This window comes from Cetorhinus maximus, chromosome 8, assembly GCF_964194155.1.
Source record: "Cetorhinus maximus chromosome 8, sCetMax3.hap1.1, whole genome shotgun sequence".
Classification (NCBI taxonomy): Eukaryota; Metazoa; Chordata; class Chondrichthyes; order Lamniformes; family Cetorhinidae; genus Cetorhinus; species Cetorhinus maximus.
The window spans coordinates 86,162,539-86,190,065 of record NC_135886.1 but is presented as its reverse complement, the minus strand read 5'-3'; the positions used below and the strand labels follow the sequence as shown (position 1 = coordinate 86,190,065).

Here is a 27,527-nt window from a genome sequence, read left to right as displayed (position 1 = left end):
CAGTGTCAGTAGTGGGGAGTTTGACACATAGTTTGCTGCTTGTGACTTATTGGTACTTGGCAGCTTAGTCCCTGCTCATGGCTTCATTGTTAGCATTTCCAGGCTTCAGTTCAGGACTCCTTGGTGTCTCCAAGGCCCCCAGAGGATTCAGACTGTGTGGACCTTTCCAGGTATCAGACAGCCTTCCCTTAACCTGATAATGGGGATTGTGGTCTCCGCTGGTGGCACCTCCTCTGAGGAGGAAGAGAGAGGCAGAAAGGAGAGGAGATCAGGTGTCCCGATGCAGTCGAGGGCACACATGTGGCCATCAAGGCACCAGCAGGTCAGCCGGGTGCCTTCAACAACAGGAAGGGATTCCACTCCATGAACATGCGGATAGTGTATGACCACAGGATGCAGATTCTGCAAGTCTGTGCAAGGTACCCTAGCAGCTACCATGATGCTTATATCCTGAGACTCTCCCAGGTGCTGAGGCTCTTCAGTGCTCCAGCCTGACTGGATGGCTGGCTGCTGGGTGACAAGGGCTCTCTGTTGAAAAGGAAGCTCATGACGCCTCTCTGCCACCCAAGAACAGAGGCAGAGCAGTGTTACAATACAAGTAATGCCTCCACAAGGGCAGCGGTAGAGAGGGCCATAGGTTTTCTCAAGATGTGCTTCCGATGCCTGGGCCAAGTGGGTGCACTACAATACCCCCCAGAGCCGGTGTCGCTGATAGTGGTTGCATCCTGCGCTCTCCCCAATCTGGCACTGGCAAGAGTGGATCCACTTGAGGAAGAGGATCTTGACGCAGCTACTCAGGCCACAGGTGATGTGTCCAGTAGTGAGTCAAAAGAGGAGCGTGGTGAGGAGAATGCTGAGGGCATGGAGGCAGACCTCAGTAACCTCCAGAGAGGCAGGGACACCAAGGACACCTTGATCCAATGCTCCTTCAGCTAGGCTACCAAGGATCAGCTTCCACCTCATGCCAGGGTTGCCGTCTCCATCCCGATGTCTGAAATGATCCTTTCATTTGCACCCAAAGCCCACTTAATGCCTGTGCAATAACGTATACAGCCACTCACTTCCGGCACTATATGCTAGTGCATCCAGCACCAGAAAGAAATAAGGTAAAGCATACTCAGACCATCAGAACCACAGAAAATTTAACGTTATCGACACATTAAAATTATCATGACATTACAATTACTGGTGTTGATGTCCAGACCAGCAGACATATCAAACAAACATAAATCAACAGAAAATCACTTGTCAACTGTCCCTCTCATGCTCATAGTGCCTTAAACTTACGTTTACAAGTGCTATGTCTTGGTGCCACCCCACTCCCTCATTGACACTGGCATTGGAGGCAACCTGCTGACTCTGCTGTCTTGTTGGCCTTGATGACCTTGGCGGTCGACCTCTGGCCAACAGAGCCTGTGCTGGTCCTGCCTGGGAGGGAGCGGCCAGTGCCACGGCTGGCACACCTGAGGTCAGTGCCTGTGTGAGGGTATGCAGGTCTGAGTGCAACCCCAGGAACCTTTGATTCAGTCCCTGGAGCTGCCTCTCCATGAAAGTCACCACTCTCTCAATGGAAGAGGCAGTACGCTCGGCCATGAGGGTCAACGCAGTGCTCACACTCCGCATGGACTCCTCCACAATGGAGGCCTTGGCACGTCGACCCTCATGGATCTCTGCCAGATCCTTCTGCACATTCTGCAGGACATCCAGCATCTGCTACCTAATGTTCGACTCCAGAGGGCCATCACCTGCCTTCAACTGAGCATCATTCTGGTCCCCAGCAGCCCTCCCACTGCTGGTGCCCTGGGCACCCTCTGCCTCTGCCTGCATATCAAGCGAGTGTGAGATGCCCTCACCAATGTGTACGGACATTCCAGCCACCGATCCAATGCCCACTGAGGTGCTGGTATCTGTGTTGGTGCCTGCTTCAGAGAGCAGCTGTGACGCAGGTGCAAGTGAAGCCCAGTGGTCCTCTGACGTCAGGGGTGGCCCATCAGGGTCCAGAGAGTGAGTGCTTGCTGGAGAACCTAAAAGGGGCAACAAGGATATGTCATTAGTTAAAGTTACCACATGTTCACTGTGCATGACAGGCACCCTGGTGAGACAATGGAGATGTACATCATGGTGTCATCGTCTTTCAATGATCAATGGGGACTCCAGGTTCGAGGCTCCCATCAACAAAGGAACTACACAAGAATGGTTGCACAATCCAAAAGTCCCACTTCTGTGCACTGCGCTCTTATCTTCGTCTGGCACCTCCGCCTCTCCACACCCGGTTGCACATGGAATATGCCAGCTCTCGAGCTCTAGGGCATCCTGCTCAAACCTGCTAAGCAGCAGGAGGTTGGGTGGGCCTCCACCTGCACATGCCCTCTCTGCATGGTTATGGCTCGTCTTCTCCTGAAAGGACAGAGGAGTATTGATTAGTTCGCTCTCTACCTGCAGCACCATGGCAGGCTGGCCAACCCCAGCTGAGGAACACCTCACAGGGCATATCCAAGTCATGGGCCTTGAGCTGCAAGGCACTCAGTCCAAGCAGCCAAGACTAAGCTCCTTGGCCATTGACAGTTGACATTCAGACTCTAGCACCCCTGAGGTCCACAGGGGATGATCTTAACACTTCTGCAAACTGACCCATGCCAACATGGTACTCACCCTCCCTGAGCATAACAGGTCATTGAACCTCTTGCGGCACTGCACTCATGTGCGCCGCAGCACGTCATGGCTGCTCAACAGCATTGTCACCTCCTCCCATGCCCTCTTTGTGAGGTGCGGCAGCCTCCTCCTCCCTTCTCTGGGGACAAGGATGTCCCCTCCTCCAGGAGGACCGCGAGGCACTCATCCGAAAAGCGGGTGGCCGAGTGTCCACCTGACCTGCCCTCCCACCTGGCGTCTCCAGCTGCATTCGACTCCATCAAGACAACACAGAACAGACATCTTTCCATGGCAGAATTTCTGGGGCTGCATGGGCCATTTTTAAACCAGACGCCAGGTCACCATTGGACCCGGCGGCTGACAGGCCCCCGTTTGCCCCTTCCCAACCAGTGAAGAACTGCGTTTCATGCTGAGTGGGCCTTAATTGGCCACCCAGTGTGAAATTGCGGTCGGGGCCGATCGCAAGCGGCAGGCCATTTCCTGGCCGTTCCCAGTCCCAGACCGTGCCCGCCCACCGACCTCAAAATTCAGCCCCAAGTTTCAGCCCCTTCACTTCAGAAAGAAGCAATTCAAGCAATGAGCCCACAACAATATCTCACAGAGCCTGATTTGAAATCTCATCTTTAAGTAACTGTTTTCCTTTATCTGCATTTTAATCTTTCTATTTGTATTTTAGTTAGCAGCTTCATCACTTTTACTTAAGTAAATTTTCAGCAGTAGTTTCATAATAAACTAACTTTATTTTGTTTAAGAATAAAGTTTAACTGCTGGGCTATTTTTAAAGTGAACCACTCACAAAATTAGAAGGAGGCTACACACACAAACATTTTTAGCTCACAGGCCACTTTGACAATATCCCTCTTATGTAGTTGTGACACTAGGATACTCTGTGCATTATTGGTTGCTCTTTCAATCTGTCCTGCCACCTTCAGTGACTCATCCACATACAAGGTCCCCTTGCTCCTGCACCTCCTTTAGAATTGTACCCTTTATTTTATATTGTCTCTCCATGTTCTTCTACCAAAGTGCATCACTTCACAATTCCTGACATTGAACTCCATCTTCCAGTTCTCTGCCCATTCCACCAACTTGTCTATGTCCTTTCAAAGTTCTACACTATCCTCACGGTTCACAATGCTTCCAAGTTTTATATCATCCACAACTTATGAAATTGCGCCCTGTACACCAAGGTCTAGGTCATTAATATATATCAGGAAAAACAAGGGTCCCAACACTGACCCCTAGGAATACCACTACAAACCCTCCCCCAGCTGAAAAAGACCCATTAACCACTACTCTTTGTTTCCTGTCACTCAGCAAATTTCGTATCCATGTCCCTTTTATTCCATGAGGTATTACGCTGCTCACAAGTCTGTTGTGTGACACTGTATCAAATGTCTTTTGGAAATCCATGTACATCACATCAACAGCATTGCCCTCATCAACCTTCTCTGTTACCTCTTCAAAAAACTCCAGCAAGTAGTTAAAACATGATTCACCCTTAAGGAGTTGCTGGCTTTCCTTAATTAATTCACATTTGTCGATGTGACTATTAATTTTGTCTCGAGTTATTGTTTCTAGAAATTTTCCCATCATCAGAATTAAACTGATTGGCCTGTAGTTGCTTGACATATCATTACACGCTTTTTTGAATCAGAGTGTAACATTTGCAATCCTCCAGTTCCCTGGCTCAACCACCAGTCTATGGAAGACTGAAAAGTTACACCAGTGCTTTGATGATTTCCACTCCCTCAGTATTCTTGGATGCATCTCATCCAGTCCTGCTGCCTTATCAACTTCAAGTACAGGCAGCCTATCCAACACCTCTTCCTTATGAATTTTACACCTTTCTAGTGTCTGAACCACCTCCTCTTTCGCCATGCCTTGTGTAACATCTTCTTCCTTGGAAAAGACAGATGCAAAGTATTCATTTAATACCTCAGCTATGCCCTCTGCCTCCAAATGTAAATCCCCTTTTGGTCCCTAATCGGCCCTACCCATCCTTTTACCACCCTTTTACTATTTATATGCCTATTAATAAACTATTCATAAACTAAAAATGTTACACTTTTATTCAAAAAAGGATGTAATGGTAAGCCCAGCAACTACAGGCCAATCAGTTTAATTTTGATGGTGGGGAAATTTCTAGGAATAATAACTCGGGACAAAATTAATAGTCACATTGACAAATGTGGATTAATTAAGGAAAACCAGCAACTTCTTAAGGGGGAATCATGTTTTAACTACTTGCTGGAGTTTTTGAAGAGGTAACAGAGAGGGTTGATGAGGCCAATGCTGTTGATGTGATGTACATGGACTTCCAAAAGACATTTGATACAGTGAGCAGACTTGTGAGCAACGTATTAGCTCTTGGAATAAAAGGGACATGGATATGAAATTTGCTGAATGACAGGAAACAGAGAGTAGTGGTTAATGCGTCTTTATCAGCTGGGGGAAGGTTTATAGTGGTATTCCTAGGGGTCAGTGTTGGGACCCTTGATTCCCCTTTGTGTTGGCTGCCAGTGTCTTTTCATATTCCTTCTTTGCTTCTTTTATTTGCTTTCTCACCTCTTATCGGACCCTTTCAATATTCAGCCTGGTTCTCAATTGTAATTAAAAACAAAAAACTACTGCGGATGCTGGAAATCCAAAACAAAAACAGAATTACCTGGAAAAACTCAGCAGGTCTGGCATTTGCTACCTGACACTTATCATCAGCACACTTTTTCTTCTTTATCTTAACTTGTATCTCTTTTGTCATCCAGGGAGCTCTGAATTTGTTTGCCTTATCTTTCTCTTTCAAGGGAATATACCTTGACTTTTAGCTTTTTGTTTTTATACCTTGACTTTGCCACACTCTCTTCTTTGAAGGTAGCCCATTGTTCAGCTAATGTTTTTCTTGCCGGCCTTTGACTCCAATTTATTTGGCCTAGATCCGACCTTACCCCATTGAAGCTGGCTTTACTCTGGTTTGTTATTTGCCTTTTTTCATAGCCAACCTAAACTTTATGACAGAATGATCACTGTGCTCTAAATGTTCTATTGCTGACACTTGATCCACTTAGCCTGAACTCATTCCCAAGAACCAGGTCTAGAAATGCTTCCGCTCTCATTGGACTGGAAACAGACTGCTATAGAAAATTTTCCTGAACACACTCTAGGGACTCTTGGCCCTCTCTTCCCTTTACACTACTATAATCCCAGTCTTTATTTGGATAATTAAAGTCCCCATTACAACTGCTCCATAATTTGTGCACCTCAGTAATTTCTTTGCAAATTTGTTCCTCTACATCTTCTCCACCAGTTGGTGGTGGCCTATAGACTACACCGGGCAATATAATTGCACCTTTTTGTTCCTTAGTCTAGCTAAATAGATTCTGTCTCTGACCCCTCTGGGACATCCTCTTTCTCCAGCTCCTCAGTGCTCTCCTTAATGAATAATACCACCCCTCCCCTTTTCTTTCTCTCACATCTTTTCTGAGCACTTCGTATCGAGGAATATTCAACACCCTGTCCTGCCCTTCTTTGAGCCATGTCTCTGTTATATTTTTATACCAATTCACCTCACGCATTATCCATACTGTGAAATAATCTTTGAGATTGAAGTTGGTTATTAAATGTGTTTTATCTCACAAAAATACAGAAATATTGAGGGCTTCAATGTCTTCCAATTGATTAATCAGTAGCATTTCATCCTGTGCTCGTCTTCACAGGATACAGAGGCACATGTTCAAGCTATAACTTTCACATCAATCTTCTCCATATTCTTGTTCGATAATACATTTATCTTCCATGGTTTTTCACTTTTTGAAGGGATGTATCTGATCCTGAAAGCTTGTGAAAAAAAATTGTCATCTGATAGTCAGTTACGCAGAAGTTGTGACATTCACTGAAACAAACCTTCTGTATCATATTTTCATCAGACCAAAAAAAAAGCTAATCTTAGATCAAACTGTAATATCTCCAGAAACCAACCTGCTCAAACTGACTCCTGTCCTATACTCCACACATCATTCGGAGAGTTATGATGTCGTGACTAACTATCCCTTCTCCATCACCTCACTGCAGAAGACAACTTTAATTCAAAGAGACCTGCCAATATTAGAAATCCCTATATCGTCAAAAACCCCTGGATGTTTGATGGCTTTTGAACCATGAATATACCACTATTACTGTGGTCCCATGTTCGTATATGCACTCCTATACACACTGTAAATCTGAAAAGTTGCTTTTCCTTCAAACCTTGCTTCTTAAGAATGTGCCAGATGTTGCTATGCTATGTGTGAAAATTAAATTGTATAGAACCAATTAGCACAACTCCTAAACTTACCTCAATGTTTACTTTCACATTAAAAATGTCATCGCCACTGTATAGCCTCATTCGGCGCAAGCTACTGGGTATTTGCTTGTGTTATTATGAGAATGAACTCTGACTTTCACTCTGATAATGTATTCAGATTTTCTTTTTAATTTAAACTGAGGATCCTGCTCCTCAGTGCTCAAGCAATGGTTCTGCTTCCGGAACCACTCCGGAGGAACCCTTCAGTACACACTGGAGTACATGCCCCAATTCATCGTGATCTGGCGTATGCTGTCAACAGAGTATTTTAAGTGTATGTCAGAAACTTTTTGGTTGCCAAATTTGGCACCATAGTGTCCATTGTTTCAGCAATATGGGTGTGATATGGTTCCAAAACGGATCGAGTCTGTGCCATGCACTCTTCAATAAGGCCTGTGCCGGATACCACTTTGGTGAAGGTTTTAGTATAGGGATTGAGTGTATGTGTCAGAAGTATGCAAAGGAGGAACTTCATGATGTTTGTCAGAATGTAACACTGATTTTATGTAAAAATGCCATTTATAACTTCACCAGTCCAGCTAACACCTCTCCCCGCAACCCCTCTCCTTCACCAGCACTATTTAAAGGGATCAGCAACCACTCAGATTAATCGCTGATTAACTTCTATCTGCCCTATCTGAGTTTGTAGAAGTGTTTGGTACATGCTAGAGCTGTTTAAAGTTAATGAAATTGACAGGGAGTGCTGCTGCATGTGAAATAGGTTTTGGCTCTGACTTCAAGGATTCTGGTCAGCCCACTTGCCACCAATTATGTGTTACCTTGATCTGCAGCATGACAGGGAGAAGGAGCAGGGGCAACACAGAGGGGTCAATATAATCTGGCTCGTAAATGCTGTAGATCCAAACGTTTCCCATTATAAACCAGATGAAGGAGAACAGCAATATCACACTTTTCCAAGCTCGGCCGATTGTATGGAAAGCCAGATTGTTGCTCTCATCATTTGGGGTGCATAAAACCAGTGATATCATCACAAAGAAGAGTGTAAAGCTTCCGGAAACAATCAGATAAATTGGGATCAAGTATTGCTTGATACAAGAATCCAAATAGACAGTGCCAATAGTGATGGAGGCTTCCAAAGGGAAGCGAAGGAGGCCTTATCTAGTCAGCGAGAGATGCTTCTCTTACTCCAATCTAAGCAACAGTGTGTGTAGTCTCAGTTTATGAAGTAGGTGCTCACTGAAATCTGCCACCTCTTGCAATCAGACCTGCAGCCTCAGAGCTGAGAATGGAACTGCTAGTAGCTGTGAAGGTGACTGTAGCCATGAGTTCCTTCACATCAACATCCATTCAGATTGGAGAAGGTGATATAAGTGGCATCTCCCAGTTTCCCATCCGCTGCTGGATAAGGGAGGTGAATGAGACTCTCTGGGCGAAGGGAGTGTTTGAGGATATGCTAACTCTGACCAGCGGGAAGCAGGTGTATTCATGTTTTTGTGGGCACTGCATCTAAATGCTGAGATGCACTGCAGTCGCAAAGGGTTCAACTTCCTGAATGTTTGACCATGCTCAGTACATTATACAGCCAAATGTTTCTTTTATTTATTCATTCACGGGATGTGGGCATTGCTGGCTAGGCCAACATTTATTGCCCCTCCCTAATTGCCCTTGAGAAGGTGGTGGTGAGCAGCCTTCTTGAACCACTGCAGTTCATGTGGTGTAAGTACACCCATAGTGCTGTTAGTTTGGGGGGGGGGTGGGGGTGGAGTTCTAGGATTATTACCAAGTGATAGTGAGGGAAAGGTGATATATTTCCAAGTCAGGATGGCGTGTGCCTTGGAGGGAAACCTGAAGGTGGTGGTGTTCCCTGCTGCCCTGTCTTCTGGGCAGGACAGGTCGCGAGCTTGGAAGATCTGTTGAAGGAGCCTTGGTGAGTTGCTGCAGTGCAACTTGAAGATGGTACCGACTGCTGCCATTCTGCGTCAGTAGTGGAAGGAGTGGATGTTGAAGATGATGGATTTATGGGGTGCTATTCAAGTGGGCTTCTTTGTCCTAGATGGTGTCGAGCTTCTTGAGTATTGTTGGAGCTGCACTAATCCAGGCAAGCCGAGGATACCCAATCACACTCCTGACTTGTGCCTTGTAGATGGTGGACAGGCTTTGGGGAGTCAGGAGGTGCATTACTCACCGCAGGATTCTTAGCCTCTGAACTGCTCTTATAGCCAGAGTACTTATACGGCTAGTACAGTTCAGTTTCTGGTCAATGGTAATGGTAACCCCAAGGATGTTAATAGTGAGGGATTCAGTGATGGTAATGCAATTGAATGTCAAAGGGAGATGGTTAGATTCTCTCTTGTTGGAGATGGTCCTTGCATGGCACTTGTGTGGCATGAATGTAACTTTCCACTTTTTAGCCCAAGCCTGAATGTTGTCCAGGTCTTGTTGCAAATGGACACGGACTGCTTCAGTACCTGAAGCATCGCAAATGTTGCTGAACATTATGAATCATTCTCACTTCTGACCTTATGATGGAAGGAAGGTCATTGATGAAGCAGCTGAAGATGGTTGAGCCTAGATTACTACCCTGAGGACACCTGCAATGCAGTCCCGGAACTGGGATGATTGGCCTCCGCCAACCACAACCATCTTCCTTTGTGCTAGGTATGTCTCCAGCCAGTGGAGAGTTTTCTCCCAATTCCCACGAACTTAGGTTTTTTCTAGGGCTCCTTGATGCCATACTTGATCAAATGCGGCCTTGGTGTCAAGGACAGTCACTCTCACCTCACCTCTTGAGTTCAGTTATTTTGTCCATGTTTGGACTAAGGCTGTAATGAGGTCTGGAGCTGGGCAGCCCTGCCAGAATGCAAACTGAGCATGAGTGAGCAGGTTGTTGCTGTGTAAGTGCTACTTGATAGCACTGTTGATGACACCTTCTATCACTTTGCTGATGATCGAGAGTAGATTGATGGGGCAGTAATTGGCTGGGTTGGATTTGTCTGATTTTTGTGGAGAAAGGCATTAGAATAGAGTTGTGGTGAGGAAAAAGGGGACAAGTAAGAGGTGCACGCTCACACCATCTTCAGTTTGTAATTCAGAAGAGATTGTGAGATGAAAGGGATCAGGATTTGAAAAGATGGGGTAGAGAGGAATATGCCATCATTTTTTCATTGTTTCGGTCCTGCCACTGGCCACGGTTTCAGTCATGGCTGCTCCAATGTTGGTGAACACTGTCGCTTCATTGGGATTTAAGACTTTTTAAAAATTATTCATTTACAGGATATTGCCCATCCCTAATTTCCCTTGAGAAGGAGGTGGTGATCTGCCTTCTTGAACTACTGCAGTCCCTGTGATGTTGGTACAACTACAGGTTAGGGAGGGAGTTCCAGGATTTTGACTCAACGACAGTGGAGGAACGGTGATATATTTCCAAGCCCTCATGCTGACATCTCTAAACTTGGCTTGCTGCACTGTAGGTTCAATGTAAGCTTCTGGAACAGCACCTCACCTTTCAATTAGGCAATTTACAGCAATCTGGACCCACACGGAGTTCAACAATTTCAGACCGGAAACCCTGTCCCCCATTTTGTTTGCTTTTCTCTGCTTCTTTCATTTGTTTTCCTGTCAGCCAGCTGCAAACCTGCTCTTCATCTCACCATTTGTTTCTTGACTGCCCCACCGTTCCTTTAGGCTCTGGGGGACTAATTTTTCTGTCTTTCACTCTTTCTAGTCTTCCACCCTATCACAGACTTTCCTTTTGTCCTTGTCCCACCCACCCCTTGCTCAAAGCCTATCACATCTCTAACTTTTCCCAGTTCTGAAGAAAGATCACAGACCTGAAATGTTAACTCTGTTTCTCTCTCCACACAGATGCTGCCTAACCTGCAGAGCTTTTTATTTCTTTCCAGTAATTTCTGCTTTTATTGCTTAATTCGGACTCTGCTGGAAGGCAAGTTAATTAATATGTGAAAGTACAACAGAAGTTACTTTAGTGAACAACATTATAGTTCAACAGCCTGATATGGAATTAGAACTGATATACTGGATAGCTATTATATACAATTCACTAATAGGCCTCATGAACAGCTTTGGCTATAAGTAAATGGCGATGTGACAGATATGAATTAAGTTAGCTTTGAAGGGCTGAGGTGGAATGTTTGTTGTAAGGATGGAACTGGTGAGGGAGAATAGCCTAGGATGAGATAAGGAAATGTTGGTGTGAGGCCTAGGCCTGATAGATCAAGAACTGGTATGTGCAATGGCTCAAGAAGCTAATGGAAGGTGAATGGCATTAAAGGCAGGCTTTTCAACTGATAGTTTAGACAAAGAACTCAATGTTTTATAGGGTGTTTCAAAATGAAGTAAATCCTTATATGGTGAAAAGGCCCTGTCAATAATCCATCCAGGTCCACCCTTTAAAAATAATATAAAGTAAGAGACTCTGGGAGGCCTCAGTATAATAAGCAAAGGAGAAGAATTCTCAAAGAATACTCCAGTCGAACAGCCCTGAGGAGAATAAAAATTCGGGAAGACTTGGGGCACTGAGAAGAGAAACTGATGAAGAAGAAAGAAAGAACTGTTCATGCATACCAGGGTCCTGGCTGCTCTCTATCAATACTCACGACTGGTCGTATTTTTTTGCTGTATGCCAAGTGTGTTATATTCCATCTTAAACTCTGATTAAACTCAAAATACCGGCCATGTTGATTGCAATCAAACTTGACTGATTAGATTGTGGCAACATAAACTATCTTTATTAAAATTATCACATCATTCTGCCTGCATTTAACACTTGATCAGGGAGAATGTTGAGGGATTGCCTTCCATTTTAAATGTATCTTGTCAATGAGACCGTTATGATTCCTTGGTGTCCAGGTTGACGGTATTGATGGTCAAATGTAGGCACCTGTCAGTAATGTGTAATTATGATATTACAGACTTTAAAGATATATTTCTGTTTACAAACCTAAATTGAGTTTAAAAGCTTTTTTTTTCAAAATGGAAGTATGGACAGGCAAACTAACACCTTTCCGTGTGTGTTCAAAACTTGTCAAACTCTTATCTCTCGAGCTGGCTACAAAGAATCATTAAAATTCAGGGATGTCCATCGAATGTTCTAAAAGATCTGAAATCCTTTTGGTTTATAAGGGAACAGGAGACAGAAAGGGACTTCAAAGGACCTCAACATAATTAACTTCCTTGCTTGTTTCAAACTTTCAAACAATGACTTGTTGAAAATTAACATAGCAGCCACTTATGTGTTTTTGAACTGTATCATTGAGGCTGTAAGAAGCCATCGTGAGTGGCAGGATGCAGAACCCCCTGTATGAACTCTGAGAGACAACATCAGAAAGGATTCTTGGCCAAGGGAGGACAACGAGAAGTCAACTGTTGTTCTGCTGAAAGAGTCCAGTCAATCTGCAAGCATTGTAACAGCAGAATTAGTGAGGAAAAGGAAACTTTCTCTGTCTCCCAAAAATCTGCTGATCTGCTGAGTCCACCTGAAAATATTAAATATTCAATTAGAGAAGCCATCACAGCTGCTCAACCGAACCTCAAGTTTCAACCCCCTCACTTCGGAAAGAAGGAGTTCAAGCATCAGGCCGCAATGATATCTCACAAGGACTGATTTGAAATCTCATCTTTAAGCATCTTTTTTCTTTCAGCATTTTAATCTTTGTATCTGTATTTTAGTTAATAACTTTATCACTTTTACTTAAGCAACTTTGAGCAGTTGTTTTGTAATAAACCAATCCTGTTTAAGACTAAAGCTGGGATTTTCCACTCCCATTTGTGGTGTACATCGTAGCGGGCAGGAGTGGAAAATATTGCGAGATTGCAAAAATTAGTTTCACATTTTCATGAAACCAGTTTGCAATCATCCACTCCACCTGTCAATGGTGGGCCGTATTTCCTGTTGCCCCACGTCGGGAAGCTCATTTCAATACATTAGAATCTCATTATAAGCCCTGCTTGCCAGAATCATCCCCCCCACGCTGGATCATGATTGGCGTGATTGCATGCCGACATGTTTCACAATGGTACATAACCGATGTGCAGCTGGTGACCTGTACTTCACTTGGGACTTTGTGGTTTGTTTGTCTACCTTACTTTGGGCAGCACTCACGGTCATCAGTGGCAGGCTTCGCAGGTAGCACCACATCACTTTCATGGGCAAGTCTCTACCTACCAGACCAGCGGTCAGGCGGGAGTGGCTTTTCAATGGCTGCAGGGAAGGAGGGTATCCCAGGGTGTGTGTGGCGGCACATTTTGATCCGTGCAAGTGGCCTCAAGATGGTGAGTGTTGAGGAGGCAATCTCCAGAGGAGATGAGGTCAAATGTGAGAGTATATGTGAGAGAGTGAGTGGTGATGTCCCTGGAGCTGGCAATGAGTGAAAAACCAGTGAATGTGTGATGGGCTTGTGAGTGTGTGAGTTTAGCATGATGAGATGGTTGCCTTTCCCTAGCAGTACAGATGAGATCATTCATCCATTTTCTGCACTGGATAGCCAACTTCTTCTGTGCAACTTTTGGCACTGACCAACACTGTCACAGCCCCCCAAGCTGGAGTGGTGAGATTGCTGGACCTCCTGCAGCCAGAGCTGCAGTAGAGGACATCACAGCGGGCCTCCAAAAGGCATTCCAGTGATAGGTCACTGAACGCTTCTTGGATTTCAGGGCCATGTCTTCACTGGAGCATCGAGAACTGTGTGCGCGGCTGCAGTTTAGATATGGCACTCGGAGTGAGGAAACTGTGAGGTAATGGTGTGGTGGGTGATTCAGAGGCCGCCCGCCAGTGATACAGGGTGTTTCCTGTGGCTGCATAATTAATGGGGCGGGAAGCGGACGATACAGTGCAAAAACCTGCCATTGCAGCTATTGGAAAAAACTACACTTAGTGCAATTCAGGGGAAATTCTGGCCTAAAACTTTGCTGCTAGTTAATTTTTAAATTAATTTGTTCACAAATTAAAAGGGGGCTACATACATACACAACAATTTCTTAGTTCACGGACCACTTTGAGGAACTGCCTTTTCCATAGGTGTGACGTACCACATTGGATATTGTGTCACTTTCCTTTGAGTGATCTTGTAGAATTATAGAATGATGGATTGACCTTGTAGAATCATAGGTTGAGAGAGTGCAGAAGGAGGCCTTTCAGCCCAATGTGCCTGCACTAGGTTTTGCAAAAACTACCAATTAATCCCACTCCTCTGCTCTTTTCCCATTGTTTTGTACATTTTCCCCCTCAAGTATTCCTCTTTGAAAGATGTTTTCCCTTACGGGGAAGACTGGAACTAGGGGACACAGTTTAAAAATAATGGGTCTCCATTTAAGAAGAAGGAGATGAGGAGCAAATTTTCTTACAGAGGGTCATTAGCCTGTGGAATTCTCTTCCCCAGAGAGCAGGCTCATTGAATATTTTTAAGGCTGAGTTAGATAGATTCTTGGCTGACAAAGGGTACGGGGGTAGAGAGAAAAATAGAGGCCAACATCAGATTAGTCAAGATCTTATCAAATGGCAGAGCAGGCTTGAGGAGCCGAATGGCCTACTCCTGCTCCTAATTCGTATGTTTGTGTGCAGTGAATCTGTTTCCACCATCCCTTCAGAGAGTGCATTCCAGATCATAACAATTAACTGCATTTAAAAAAAATCTGCTCATCTCGCCTCTGGTTCTTTTGCCAATTACCTTAATTCAGCATCCTCTGGTTAAAGCAGGACAAATCCAACCTAGTCAATTATCTCCCCATCAGTCAACTCTCGATCAACAGTAAAGTGATGGAAAGTGTCATCAACAGTGCTATCAAGTGGCACTTACTCTGCAGTAACCTGCTCAATGATGCTCAGTTTGGGTTCTTCCAGATCCACTTAGACCTCATTACAGCCTTAGTCAAAGCATGGAGCAAAGAGCTGAACTGAGTGACTGCCCTTGACATCAAGGCAGCATTTGTCCAAATGCGGCATCAAGGAGCCCTAGAAAAACTGGAGTCAATGGGAATCAGGGGGAAAATTCTCCACTTCTTGGAGTCATACCTAGTACAAAGGAAGATGGTTGTGGTTGTTGGAGGTCAATCATCTCAGCTCCAGGACATCACTGTGGGTTTGTCTCAGGGTAGCGTCCTAGACCCAAATATCTTCAGCTGCTTCAACAATGACCTTCTCCCCATACTAAGGTCAAAAGTGGGGATGTTCGCTGATGATTGCACAATGTTTAGCACCATTCATGACTCCTCAGATACTGAAGCAGTCCATGTCCAAATGTAGCAAGACCCCGGACAACATTCAGGCTTGGGCTGACAAGAGGCAAGTAACATTCGTGCCACACAAGTTCCAAGTAATAACCATCTCCAGCAAGAGAGAATCCAACCATCTCCCTTTGACATCCAGTGGCATTACCATCACTGAATCCCCCACTAACATCATCCTGGGGGTTACCATTGCCCAGAAATTGAACTAGACTAGCCATATAAATACTGTGGCTACATGACAGCTCAAAGGCTGGGAATTCTGCAGAGAGTAACTCACCTGCTGACTCCCCAAAACCTGTCCACCATCTACAAGACACAAGTCAGGAGTGTGATGGAATACTCTCCACTTGCCTGAATGAGTGTAGCTCCAACAACACTCAAGAAGCTCAACACCATCCAGGACAAAGCAACCCACTTGATTGGCGCCCCATCCACAAACGTTCATTCCCTCCACCACCAACACACAGTGGCAGCAGTGTATACCATCTATAAGGTGCACTGCAGAAACTCACCAATGCTCCTTTAACTGCACCTTCCAAGTCCATGACCTCTATCACCTGGAAGGACAAGGGCAGCAGATGCATGGGAACACCACCACCAAGTTCCCCTCTAAGCCGCACACCATCCTGACTTGGAAATATATTACCATTCCTTCACTGTTGCTGGGTAAAAAATCCTGGAACTCCCTCACTAACAGCGATGTGGGTGTACCTACACCATATGGACTACAGCAATTCAAGAAGGCAGCTCACTACCACGAGGCTTTGCCCCTTTATTCTTCAAAATATAATTTTTCAACTTTCAACTGACAGGAAATTTTGCAATTTGAAATGAGACAGAACAATCTGCTTAAAATGCAAGGTTACTTTCCAAGGTGAAGGTGAAAAACAAACAAGTCACCCTCAGGTGAATGTGAAGAGAGAGACGTTTCCTATAATTCAAAGACCCATCGAAACTCGTCACTGTCTAAGGATGAGACATTTAATTGCAAAGTGCTGCCGATTGAAACAGTTGCTGCCACAGACTAACCCACCCAAGACCCCTTAGAAAGACACAATGAGTGAAGTAAACAGGTCAGGCTGCAGCCACTGCAGAGAGATTGAAAGAAAGTCTTCAGCAGAGGAATCAGGTTGAAAACTGGGCCCTCCCCTCTCTCTTTTGGAATTACCCAGTTTGGAAGCCAACTTTACTAGAAATCTACCAGCAACCTAAGATCTCGTAATAATTACAATATGTTCTATATCTGACCGCATCCACAAAATCAGCTAATCCAAATTTGCCACAATATTTAAAAATCTATGTCTCAATGACAATCAAAGGACACTTAATGGTATATTAATTTAACTTCTTCTATTGGACTCTAACTTCTCCTTTTCTCTGATACCTGCCTCTGTGTGTGTGTGCACGTAAATGATTGCATGAGGGCCTGAATGCTTGACATTGTGTTTTTATTATTTTTCTTGGGTTTGATGGTCAAAGAATTTGCTCTTTCTTTAACTCAAGGAAACCTTGTTTGATTGGCTCCTTTTTGCTCACAGCTTAAATAGTTAAATACATTCTGATTTGGAAAAGGCATATCCTCGTGAAAAAGAAACTTAAACCTTTGCTATGACCAATCAAGGAGTTGAATAGAGGGGAGCCATTTCAGCCCTTCTCACTTGGCCATAACACATTGGAAACAGTTTCTCCATGTTTGCTCTATCAAAATCCTTATGAAGGTAGCTTTCAAAATTGACATCTGCTTTTTGTTTCAATGAAATGTTTATACAGTGAAAAGTCTTTGTTCATGACTTTTCAGCAATGCATGGAAACTGGTCATCATTCTAAATACATATATCTGCTGAATAAAGATGTTATTAATTTTGCAGTTTTCAAGGGTTAAATGCACTTGATTGACTAATAGGAAATGCAAAGTAAGATTTCATTTTAAAATGAAAGGACTGTGCTGTGAGCAGTGCATTTCACGTACTTGAGTGTCCTGACAATAGCCAGCAGGCAATTCATCATGAGTGCAATTACAATCCATATAATATTTGTCCTTGTCTGCTTATGCATAATAGTCTAGAAACCAAACTGTGTGAAATTAGTGCAAGAAAACTTTCTGCATTTTATGTCAAATGGCTTTGTCCACTGTTTTAATGGTGGTCATTAGACCGTCACCATTCAAATTGTGGGCAAAGTGACTTCCTATCAAAATAAATGTTCATACAGTAATGTCATAAAATATATTTTGTAGAGAGTCAGGTAAAGAAGTAGATATTTTTGGAAATATTTCTGGCTAATGTTGTTGATTATTATAGCTAAGTTGTTGATTGCTTACTGACTTCAAAATGACTTGATGATTGTACTGTTATTCTTGAGAAGAAACTTCAGTAGTTTTAATTATTTCAATTATGTCATGGGGAGAATTTTCCCCATGTCAGGTGGGCTGTGCGGGAGCGGACCCGATTGCCGGCCACCCTGCCATTTTACATGGGCGGGCCAATTAAGGCCCGCCCAGTGTGTTTGCCAGGTCCCGGGGACAGCGGGAGTGGGTGTGTGGAGACGGTCGGCAATCACCGCTGGGTCCAATGGCGACCCGGCGGCCTGTTTAAAAGCCAAGCTGGAACCACTCCAAGGCTGCTGTACATGGCCAGAGGTCCGGGCCAAGGCACATCGAGGCTGGTCATGCAGGAGGGTAGGGTGGGTGGTCCATGTGCGCCAGGTTTTCAGGCGAGTGCCTTGCTGCCCTACTCGAGGAGGTGGCAGCACGGCGGGAGCTCCTCATCCCCGAGGACGGGAGGAGGAGGCTACCCCACTTGACCAATCGTGCGTGGGAGGAGATAGCGGAGGTCGTGAGCTCATGCTCCCAGTGCCGCAAACGCTTCAATGACCTGCTGCGCACGGGAAGGGTGAGTAGCATGCTGGCATCATTCACTTCACCCATCATGTAAGCTTCCCCCGTCCCGGCACCCCACCCATGTCTGAGTGGCCTGAATGCAATGAGTAATTGATGGCATGAGAAATTGGCGGTCCAGCAGATATTCCGTATGCGTTGGTCAGCTTCAGAGGGTTGTGATGAGATGGGTTCTGCACCCGCAGCATATGGTGGACTGACACCCACATGACTGTGGTGGGGGCAACCTGGAGGATCTGCACCCAGGCGCAGTGCTTGAACTCCAGGACATGTCGAAGTCAGGGTGATCACATGGTGGGAGGGGATGTTCAAGGTGGCGTGGCAGAGATGGTTCTGCTGCCCTCTATGCTTCACGTCATTGTGCCTCCTTGCAACGGCAGGTACAACTGTGTGCTCCCAACTGTGATGAAGACAGCATGTGGCCAAGGGGTTGATGGGGGAAGGACACACCTAGCATATTTGTGTGAGTGCTGGCCAGCAACGGGGGAACGACGCCCTGCACTCTTGCAATGGCCAACTGCGCTTGGGGTGGGCCGGCCACGAGGAGATTGATGGTGCAAGTATCACTTATCAATGCTCTTTTCTCATTTCCAGGAGAAGAATTCTCACAACACTGCTGAGCGGCTGAGGACTGGCCGTGGCCAGGCCAGATTTTTCTGCTTAGCCGTTTTGAGCAGGAGGCCCTCGACCTGGAGAGGCGCCACACGCCCAGGTCCACTGGAGACAGAGAGGCTGGGGTTCCACGGGCAGGTATGCGTGACCAGCACTCACGTCACCAGTAGGTCTTCCAACATCCATGGCAGCGCTGATTGTTGAGTGAGTGACGTTACCAACATGGCTTGCCCATTGCGTGTGGAATGATGAGCACATGATGATCCGGGGGACAGGCATGTACATTGACATTTTCCACACGCTAACTGATCGAATGTCCTTAATCTTCCTTTCAGCATCAGCGGCTCAGGGCCGGGACCCGGAGCAGCAGGGGCCCCTCTGACACCTGAGGGCCATGAAGTTACAACTTCAGAAGTGTCACACCATCTTTGCCAGGCAGGCACCAGCGCAGATACTGGCATCTCAGTGGGCATCAGATCTTCGGCTAGTCTCCTAGGGCACAGCAGTGAGGGCACTTCACAGTCGCTGGAAGAGGTGGCAGAGACAGAGAGTGCCAATGGCGTCAGCAGTTGGAGGACTGTAGGAGCCCAGGCATATGCTCAGTCCGTGGCTGATGATGAGCCTCTGGAGTCGTCCACGAGGCAGCCAACACATGAGATGCGGCCGGGCGTGGGGGACCATCAGGTTGAGATACATGAGGCTGTGCTTGGCTTAGTGTCAGCGGTGGAGGAGTCTACGTGGACCGTAGCCAATGCATTGAGCCTCACGGCTGAGCGCCAAGCTTTTGCCCTGGAGAGGGTGGCAACTCTCATGGAGAGGCAGCTCCAGGGACAGGATAAGGGGTTCCTGGGGTTGCGCTCGTGCTTGCAATCCCTCATAGCGGCATTGACCTCAGGTGGTCAGCGTCAGTGTGGGCGGTGGTTTGGGCACCAGGTATCCCACCTCGGTGCCCGTCCATCTACGGTGAACAGGGAGGGCCGAATGGATCTCACGTCGGCGGAGCAGCTGCCTGTCATCTCTGCTGGTGCCTCTCACGGTGCTCTGGATGAGGGTGGCAACTCCTCTGCCCCTCTGCCAGTGACTGTGGCACACAATGAGGCTGCAACGACTGGGGAGATGCCAGCTGTGGAGCTGGCAGCTCCCTCCCAGGCAGGGCAAGCACAGGCTCCATGGGCCAGAGGACATCCGCCAAGGTCATCGAGACCAACAGGACAGCAGACTGTCTCAGATGCCAGTGCCAGCGAGGGGGCACTACAAAGTACCTTAGCTCGTTAGGCACACCCTGGGTTCAGCACTGGTGGTTTTTCGTTGGCCCCCCTATGGAGTTCCTTCTGATTGTGTGTGAATTGTGACACCATTTTATTTGTGTTTTTTTTGTAGGGTTTTGTAAAACCATTAAATTAATGTCGTGAAACATGGCTTGGGTGGGCCTCTTTTCTTGGGCAGGTGGATGTATTCCTGAGATTTGTTGAGTGATTAGTGTGCCATTGATGTTTATTGACTGGGCCCATCGTCAATGCTCCTATCCTGACAGATTTTGCACTGAGGTCTACAGGCTGGAGGCTACAGGCCAAGCTCATCTTAGAGATCCATATGTGCTGTGTTAGCTAAAGGTTCCTTGGGTTAGAGTGCCCTGGGTGTCCCTGCCTCCCTCGAGTATTCCCAAGACAGCGTCTGCTCCCTCAGTACTTTCCTGTGAGTGCTCATCCTCGGACTCACTGCTGGACTCAACGTGTGCATCCGCAGCCACTGTGTCGACGTCTTCATCGTCCACTGCGTCCCCCCTTCCCAGTGCAAGATTGTGGAGAGCGCAGCATGCAATCACTATCAGCAACACTCAATCTGGCTGGTACTGGAGTGTGCCCCCGGAACGGTCCAGGCATCAGAAGCACATTTTGAGAAGACCGATGGCTCTTTCCACCACAGCCCTTGTAGAGGCGTGACTTCTACTGCATCGCTGCTCAGCTTCTGTTCTTGGATGGCGGAGAGGAGTCATGAGCCACCTTCTGAGGGGATAACCCTTGTCACCCAGCAGCCATCCATCCAGCCGGGCTGGAGCACCGAAGAGCCCCGACACCTGGGAGTGTCTGAGGATGTAGGCGTCGTGGGAGCTGCCTGGGTACCTTGCACAGACTTGCAGAATCTGCATCCTGTGATCACACACTATATGCACATTAATGAAGTGGAAGCCCTTCTTGTTGACGAAGGCACCGGGCTCACCTGCTGGTGTCTTGATGGCCACATGTGTACAGTCTATAGCACCCTGGACGCGGGGGAATCCAGCAATGGCCACAAAGCCTCTGGCTCGCTGACTGACGTCGTCCCAGCAGTAGTGGATGAAGGTCAATGCATGCCTAAACAGAGCATTTGTGACCTGCTTGTCACAAGTGTGGACAGCTGATTGGGAGACTCCACAAAGATCACCCACTGAGCCCTGGGAAGAGACAGAGGCATAGAAGTTGAGGGCAGCTGTGACCTTTAGAGCCACGGGCATGGGGTGTCCACCACACAGTTAGCTGAGATCGCTGGACCAATCATCTGACAGATCATGTTGACTGTCTCCCTTGACAGGCGAAGCCTCCTTCAGCATTGCACCTCAGACATATTGAGGTAGCTGCTTCACCGCCTGTATACCCTGGCAGCAGGATAATGCCGTCTTCTGGGGCCCCTTCCGTCTTGGTCTACCTCTTGGCCTGCACCCCTTGTGCCTGCGCCTGTCCTCCCAAAGGTGGCTCCCCTGGAGGCTGAATGTGCACTCCTGGCCTCCTCCCCTTTCTAGCCCTCCCTTCCTCTTCAGAGGAGGTGCCTCCAGTGGAGAGTTCAACTCCCATTCCCAGGCTCAGGGAGGCTTCCTGAAACCTGCAGGCCCCAAAACAAATCTTCTCTGCAAAGTGCTGACCTGAAGGTTATGAATCCAGTCCAAGCAGCTGCTAGTGTTTGGAACTTTTCCACCTCACACAGGCAAGTTTTTCTAACTTTTGAACAGTAACTTTTAAATCTGTACAATCGCAACCCCACTGAGCCCTCTTCTCCCGCCCATGGATGAGCTTCATATAAATTTCTGCTAGCCGCCTGCCCCATGTGCCCATGCGACGAGCCAAAGATCGCAAGGGCGACGCAAAATCCCCGTCAATTACAGCCTCAAGGGCCTTAAGTGGCCCGTTAATTAATGGCGGGCACGCAACGGACATAACGCGCCCGCCCACCCACTGAAATATTGCGATATCTGGCGGTGACATCGGGGCACACGCCCGGCATCACCGTGCGTAATTTTACGTGTCGGCATGTGGGTCCCACCCCCCGCAAGCCAACAAAAAATTCTGCCCCATTTGTAGATTTTTGTGATTTGTGAGAAGGTATTTTAACAAAAAAGAATTCAAGTTTAGTTTAAATATGCATTTTCAATCACCTGATTACTGCTTAGAAGGTAACAATTGAGATTCGTTTAGCCTGTCCTTTTCCCTTAATTATTAGTTTAATTGGTGATTTTCTACTTTTGTGGTAATGCTTCACATTGCAATTAATTCAGAGAACAAGGAGAGAGAGGCAGTAATGACACCTCAAGTTGTTTTAATGACACCTATTTTTTACTATGGAGCAATGATATCACACAAATATTATCACCAGCAGGATGATTTCACATTTATATTTTGAGGTGATATTCATTTTTTTGGTAATTATAATTATATTCATCTGTTTCATTTGCAATTCTCATTATTGAGTTTTTGTTAATTTCTTTTCTTTTTTGCCATTTTTAAGCCAGAATATTCTTTATGCATATAATCATCCTGGACATTACAGTTCAGTTCATGCAGCTCAAACTCTTCACCAACATTTTTGGCTTGCGTTCATAACAAAAAGATGCACAGCAATAGGCCTAAAAATCAAAAAGTTTTCTTTATATGGTTGCCCTCCTCTCCCCTGCCAGCATTTCAAAGGGACCATTCCCTCCGTGACACCCTGGCCCACTCTCTCATCATGCCTAATACCCCTTCCCTTCACATTGCATTTTCCCATGCAAATGCAGGAAATGCAAGCCCAGGCCTTTCATCTTCTCCCTTCCCAACATCCAGGGATCTGAGCACACCTTCCAGATGAAAGAGCAATTTACTTGTAATTCTTTCAATTTAGTATACTGTGTTCGCTACTCGTGATGCAGTCTCTCTGTTCAGTCTGCAAGCCTGACACTGATCTTCCACTCACCTGCCATTTTAATTCGCCGGCCCACCACCATTCTGACCTCTCTGTCCTTGACCTTACACAGTTCTGGTGAAGCTTGAGGAACAGCACCTCAATTTTCAAATAGGACAGAGTAGATAGGGAGAAATCATTCCCACTTATGAAAGAATCTAGAATGAGAAGGCACAGATTTAAAGCAATTAAGAAACAAAGGTGATATGAGGAGAAACCTTTTTATGGTGCGAGTGGTTAGGGTTTGGAATGCACTGCCTAGCATGGTGGAGGCAGGTTCAATCGAAGCCTTCAAAAGAGAATTAGACTGTGCAAACATTATGGTCCAAATGGCCTCCTTCTGTGCCATAACAGTTCTGTGAGGAACTTTACAACCTCCTGAACTCAACATTGGTTCAACAATTTCAAATCATTATCTCTGCTCCCATTTATCAGACAGGAGATGCAAAGTAACAATTCTGTTGTTGCCATTTACAGCTCCTCTAGATCTATTTTTTGTTTCTTTACTTGCCTCAAATACTAGCCCCTTTTGCCTTGCACTATCATCCCTTTTATAATTTAGTCACTCATACCTTCCACCCTTCACAGACCTTCCCTTTTGCTCTTTCCTCTGCAGCCATTCCTCACCTTTTTCCCTGCCTCTGTATTTGCTTATAAACTGTTAACATTGACATTAACTGATTCTCTCTTGACAGATGCTGACTGACTTGCTGAGTGTTTCCAGTATTTTCTCTTTTTATATCAGATTTCAGGATTCCACATTATTTTGACTTTATCCCTTTACATATGTTGTGTCTCGATTACTATGCCTCTATTCATGGAATATTTGTCCCTAGGAATCACATGTGATGACAATGATTGTCCCCTACCCCTTCTGTCAGACCAAATAAAACACAATGATAAACAAACATGTATAAGCTACAACCACTTAGTCACATATATTTACTGGTTAGATAAAAAAAGAGTTACATTTGTCCCTTGACCATCCTTCAACAGTGCTTCCAAACCCATGACCTCTGTCACCTAGAAGGACAAGTGCAGCAGATGCATGGGAACACCACCATACCATTCTGAATTGGAACTATATCACTGTTCCTTCACTATTGCTGGGTCAAAGTCCTGGAACTCCCTTCCCAACATCACTGTGGGTGAACCTTCACCCCATGGTATGAAGCAGTCCAAGAAGGCTGCTCACCACCGCCTTCTCGAGTGCAATAAGGATGGGCAATAAATATTGGCCTTGCTGGCAATGCCCACACCCGATGAAAGAGTAAAAAAAAACTTTGCGAATATGAATGAAACAAACCTGAGTTCAGCCATAGATTTTGTATCTCAAGCTAGAGCTAAATTTGATCATTCAGAGCTGTGATTTAAACCATAGGTTGTACTTCGCATTATAAGTACTTGCTTGACATAAATAAGTGGGCAGAGTTTAGTAATTTCACACCTTGTTGGTTGAGGTATGGATGCCAAGATGCTTATGGCTTCCTCAATATATTTTTGTTAATGCTTTAGCGATCAGAGAAATTACAATAATCTCTCCACAGTCAATCCAGCCACAAACATTAATATTTTAAATAAACTGTTCCAATCACCAAGCAACAGTTTGACATCAATTAGATTCTGGGCAAAGGCATTGAAAAAACAAGAAAAATGCAGATGGGATGAATATTGTCAATTGAATACAGTGTCATGGTCTATTTGTGTGTTGCCAGTTAAGTGGATTGCTCACCATTGCTACAAAACCAGAGGTGAAATAAAGAGTCATAAAGGTTTACAGCATAGAAAAAAAGCCAGTCAGTCCATCATATTTGTGCTGGCACATTTCTAATGCTATGCTTGAAGAGTGGCATTCTCCCAAAGACTCAGTTGTTTAAAGTTAACGTAAAAATCAGATGTTCCCTATCAGGCATTGCATAAAATAAACATTCATAAAGCAAAAGAAAGACTTGCATTTATTGAGCACACCTTAGCGCTTTACAGCCAATAAAATGCTTTTAAAGTCTAGTCACTTTTATAATGTCAGAAATAGAGCAGCCAATTTGTGCACAATTTCCTAGCAACAACAATGCAATAATGTTCAGGAGTTAGTTGAGAGATAAACACTGGCCAGGAATAGTGCCAAGAAGTTACTTATCAAGGATTTAAGGAGCATAGTATCAAGAATTACTGGATTTCATTGCAAGAATTTGCATATGCAAATAATAGTCTATTTGGCTGGACATATGATAATGCAGAAATGTAATTCCATTCTTTTTACACAATAAGTGTTTTTCACCATTTCAAAAAAATGATCTTACACGGAAAGATGTAAAAAGTTCCAAGGAATCGTTTATCTCTACCTGAGAGAGTAGACAAGGCCTTAGTTTAACATCTCATCTGAAAGGCAATATCTAAAAGACAACACTCCATTTTAAGTTTGAAATTCACACTTATTATCTTTCTGTGTAAGGTCTTGTTCTGAAATGGTGGAAAGCACTTATTGTGTAAAAAGAATGGAATTACATTCCTGCACAATCATATGTCCGGCCAAGTAGACTGTTATTTGTATATACAAATTCTTGATACTATGCTCCTTAAATCCTTGATAGGTAATTCTTTGCATTCACTGACATGCTAACCACCTGATGATTGTAAATTTGATGGTTCCCATTCTTATTTTTAGGGAAAGGGTAGAAAAATCTACCTTGGGACATTCCATTTGTCTTTGTCGATCTTGGATGTGATATTCGCACCTCATCTCCTGCATGCTTGCAAACGACTGGTGTAGTGAAGACACAAAAGAGCATAGGAAAATACAGAATTAAAAAACCTGAACATCCCAATTGTAATAGCTTTACTGTGAAAAGTGACAGTATTTGAAGAATGAGCAAGTTATTTTTAGTAACAAATTGACTACTTACAAAAAAGAATAAAAATGCCAACACTCTTTGATTGTTCCTTGCCAGATGAACTGTTTTATCAAAAGATTGGTACAACAAAGTAAGCTATAAATATACCCAGCAATAATGGGTATACTGGGCTAGGGACAGCTTAAAAAGCAGTTGGCAACGCCAACATTTATCACCGAAAAAGCACTAGGGATAAATAATCCAGTCTGTATCTTGACATTTAATTTGAATTGACCCAACAGAAAACCATCAAAATTAGAGCAAAACTTGGGCAGAAGAATATTCAACTTAAGTCAGCAACCCTGATGTCCATGCAGCTTTCCTCGAATTCGACCAAAAGTGGTCATGTTCTTGGTGCTCCTGGGTGTACCCTTGCTAGTGGAGTGGCAGTTAAACCCTGTTAGACTACAAAGGGAGAGTCTAAATGGTTCAGGTTGTTTATTCAATTCTACCTATTTTCATGAGCAAACACAACTGTACCAATTAAAGGAGAATGTCCACAGTTCTCTGTCTACCACATCTTGTTACTCTTATTCTGAGACCTCATAAAGCACAAAGAATGGTAAAAGTTAATACTGATCACACTCATAATTTTGCTTTAAAGTAATCCAAAAAATAGGGTATCATTTGAGTCTCTCCTGTTTTTTCAGCAGAAATAGGGCAGTAACAAGACCAAAATCCCAAACAAATACTTCCTGCTATTTCCCATCCAAGGTCTCCCCCTGTCATTTTCAAGTGAATCTTGAAATAGACAGCCAGTGCTCCCACCAGAAACAAGCAGGGGCCTCATTACCCTACCTCAAAAATTTGACAGAATTCTGCATGCAACAGTGTTAACTTACACTCGGGTGCGATACTCTGCGTTCCAAAGTGATCTTTCACATCATTAGACATCTGAAAGTGATCAAGCGAAATCACTGACCTGAAATGAATTCACACAGCATTCAAACCACATTGATTGTGAACATTTATTTGTCTGCAAGGTTCAGCTGGCATCATTGTTGTTCAAAAGACATGGAAAGATGCCGAATCAGCTCTCAGCTAGCTTCAGCTGTGTTCACAGCAAGTACCTTAGGGAGGTTTAAGTGCTCAAAGATGAAAATGTATAAGTCCCTGCAGTTGTTGGAAATTTAACAAAGTCCTTGCAGTGTGGTTTAAGTGCAGGTACTATTAACTATTATGTGCTGGCCTGAACGTGTCCACCTCCCTATTTCCTGTCGCGGAAATGTACCCACCAAACACGACATACTCCTATCCTTCCCTACTACCAGTACCTATCCCCTCACTCCTTCCTACCCCCACCACCCACAACCTCCACCATCTCTACTCCCTCCTACCCCCAACCCCCTACCTCCCGTCCCACCCACCCCACTACGCCCTACCCTCTCCTACCTCCCACCCCCCCACCCACATACTACCTCCAATGCTCCTACTCCCACGCCTTCCTAACTACCACACACCACCCCCTACCCCACCCACTCCTAACACCACCCCAAGCCATCAACCCCTCCAAGCCCCCATCTCCTACCACCTCCTCCTCCCTACCATCCTCCTAATCACCAGCCCCTACGCCCCACCCCCATCACTACTACCCCCTCCAAACCCCTCCTACCCTCAGCGTCATACCCTCCCCTACCCCAACTCCTACTCCCAAACCCTCACAACTCCCTACCCCACTACCCCATCTCCAACCCCCAACTCCCACCCTCACCAACCTCCTACCCCCATCCCCCCACACCAC

General features: G+C 45.3%; 1 long non-coding RNA gene across 1 annotated transcript; it reads right to left on the bottom strand.

Annotated features, from left to right (window-relative positions):
• Positions 1 to 6,382: 6,382 nt before the first annotated feature.
• On the bottom strand, positions 6,383 to 26,739 carry LOC144683306 (uncharacterized). The gene is made up of 3 exons (XR_013577230.1): positions 26,705 to 26,739; positions 25,582 to 25,656; positions 6,383 to 6,486 (listed from the first exon to the last, which is right to left on the bottom strand). It is a non-coding gene; the product is annotated as an uncharacterized LOC144683306 (long non-coding RNA).
• Positions 26,740 to 27,527: the final 788 nt, after the last annotated feature.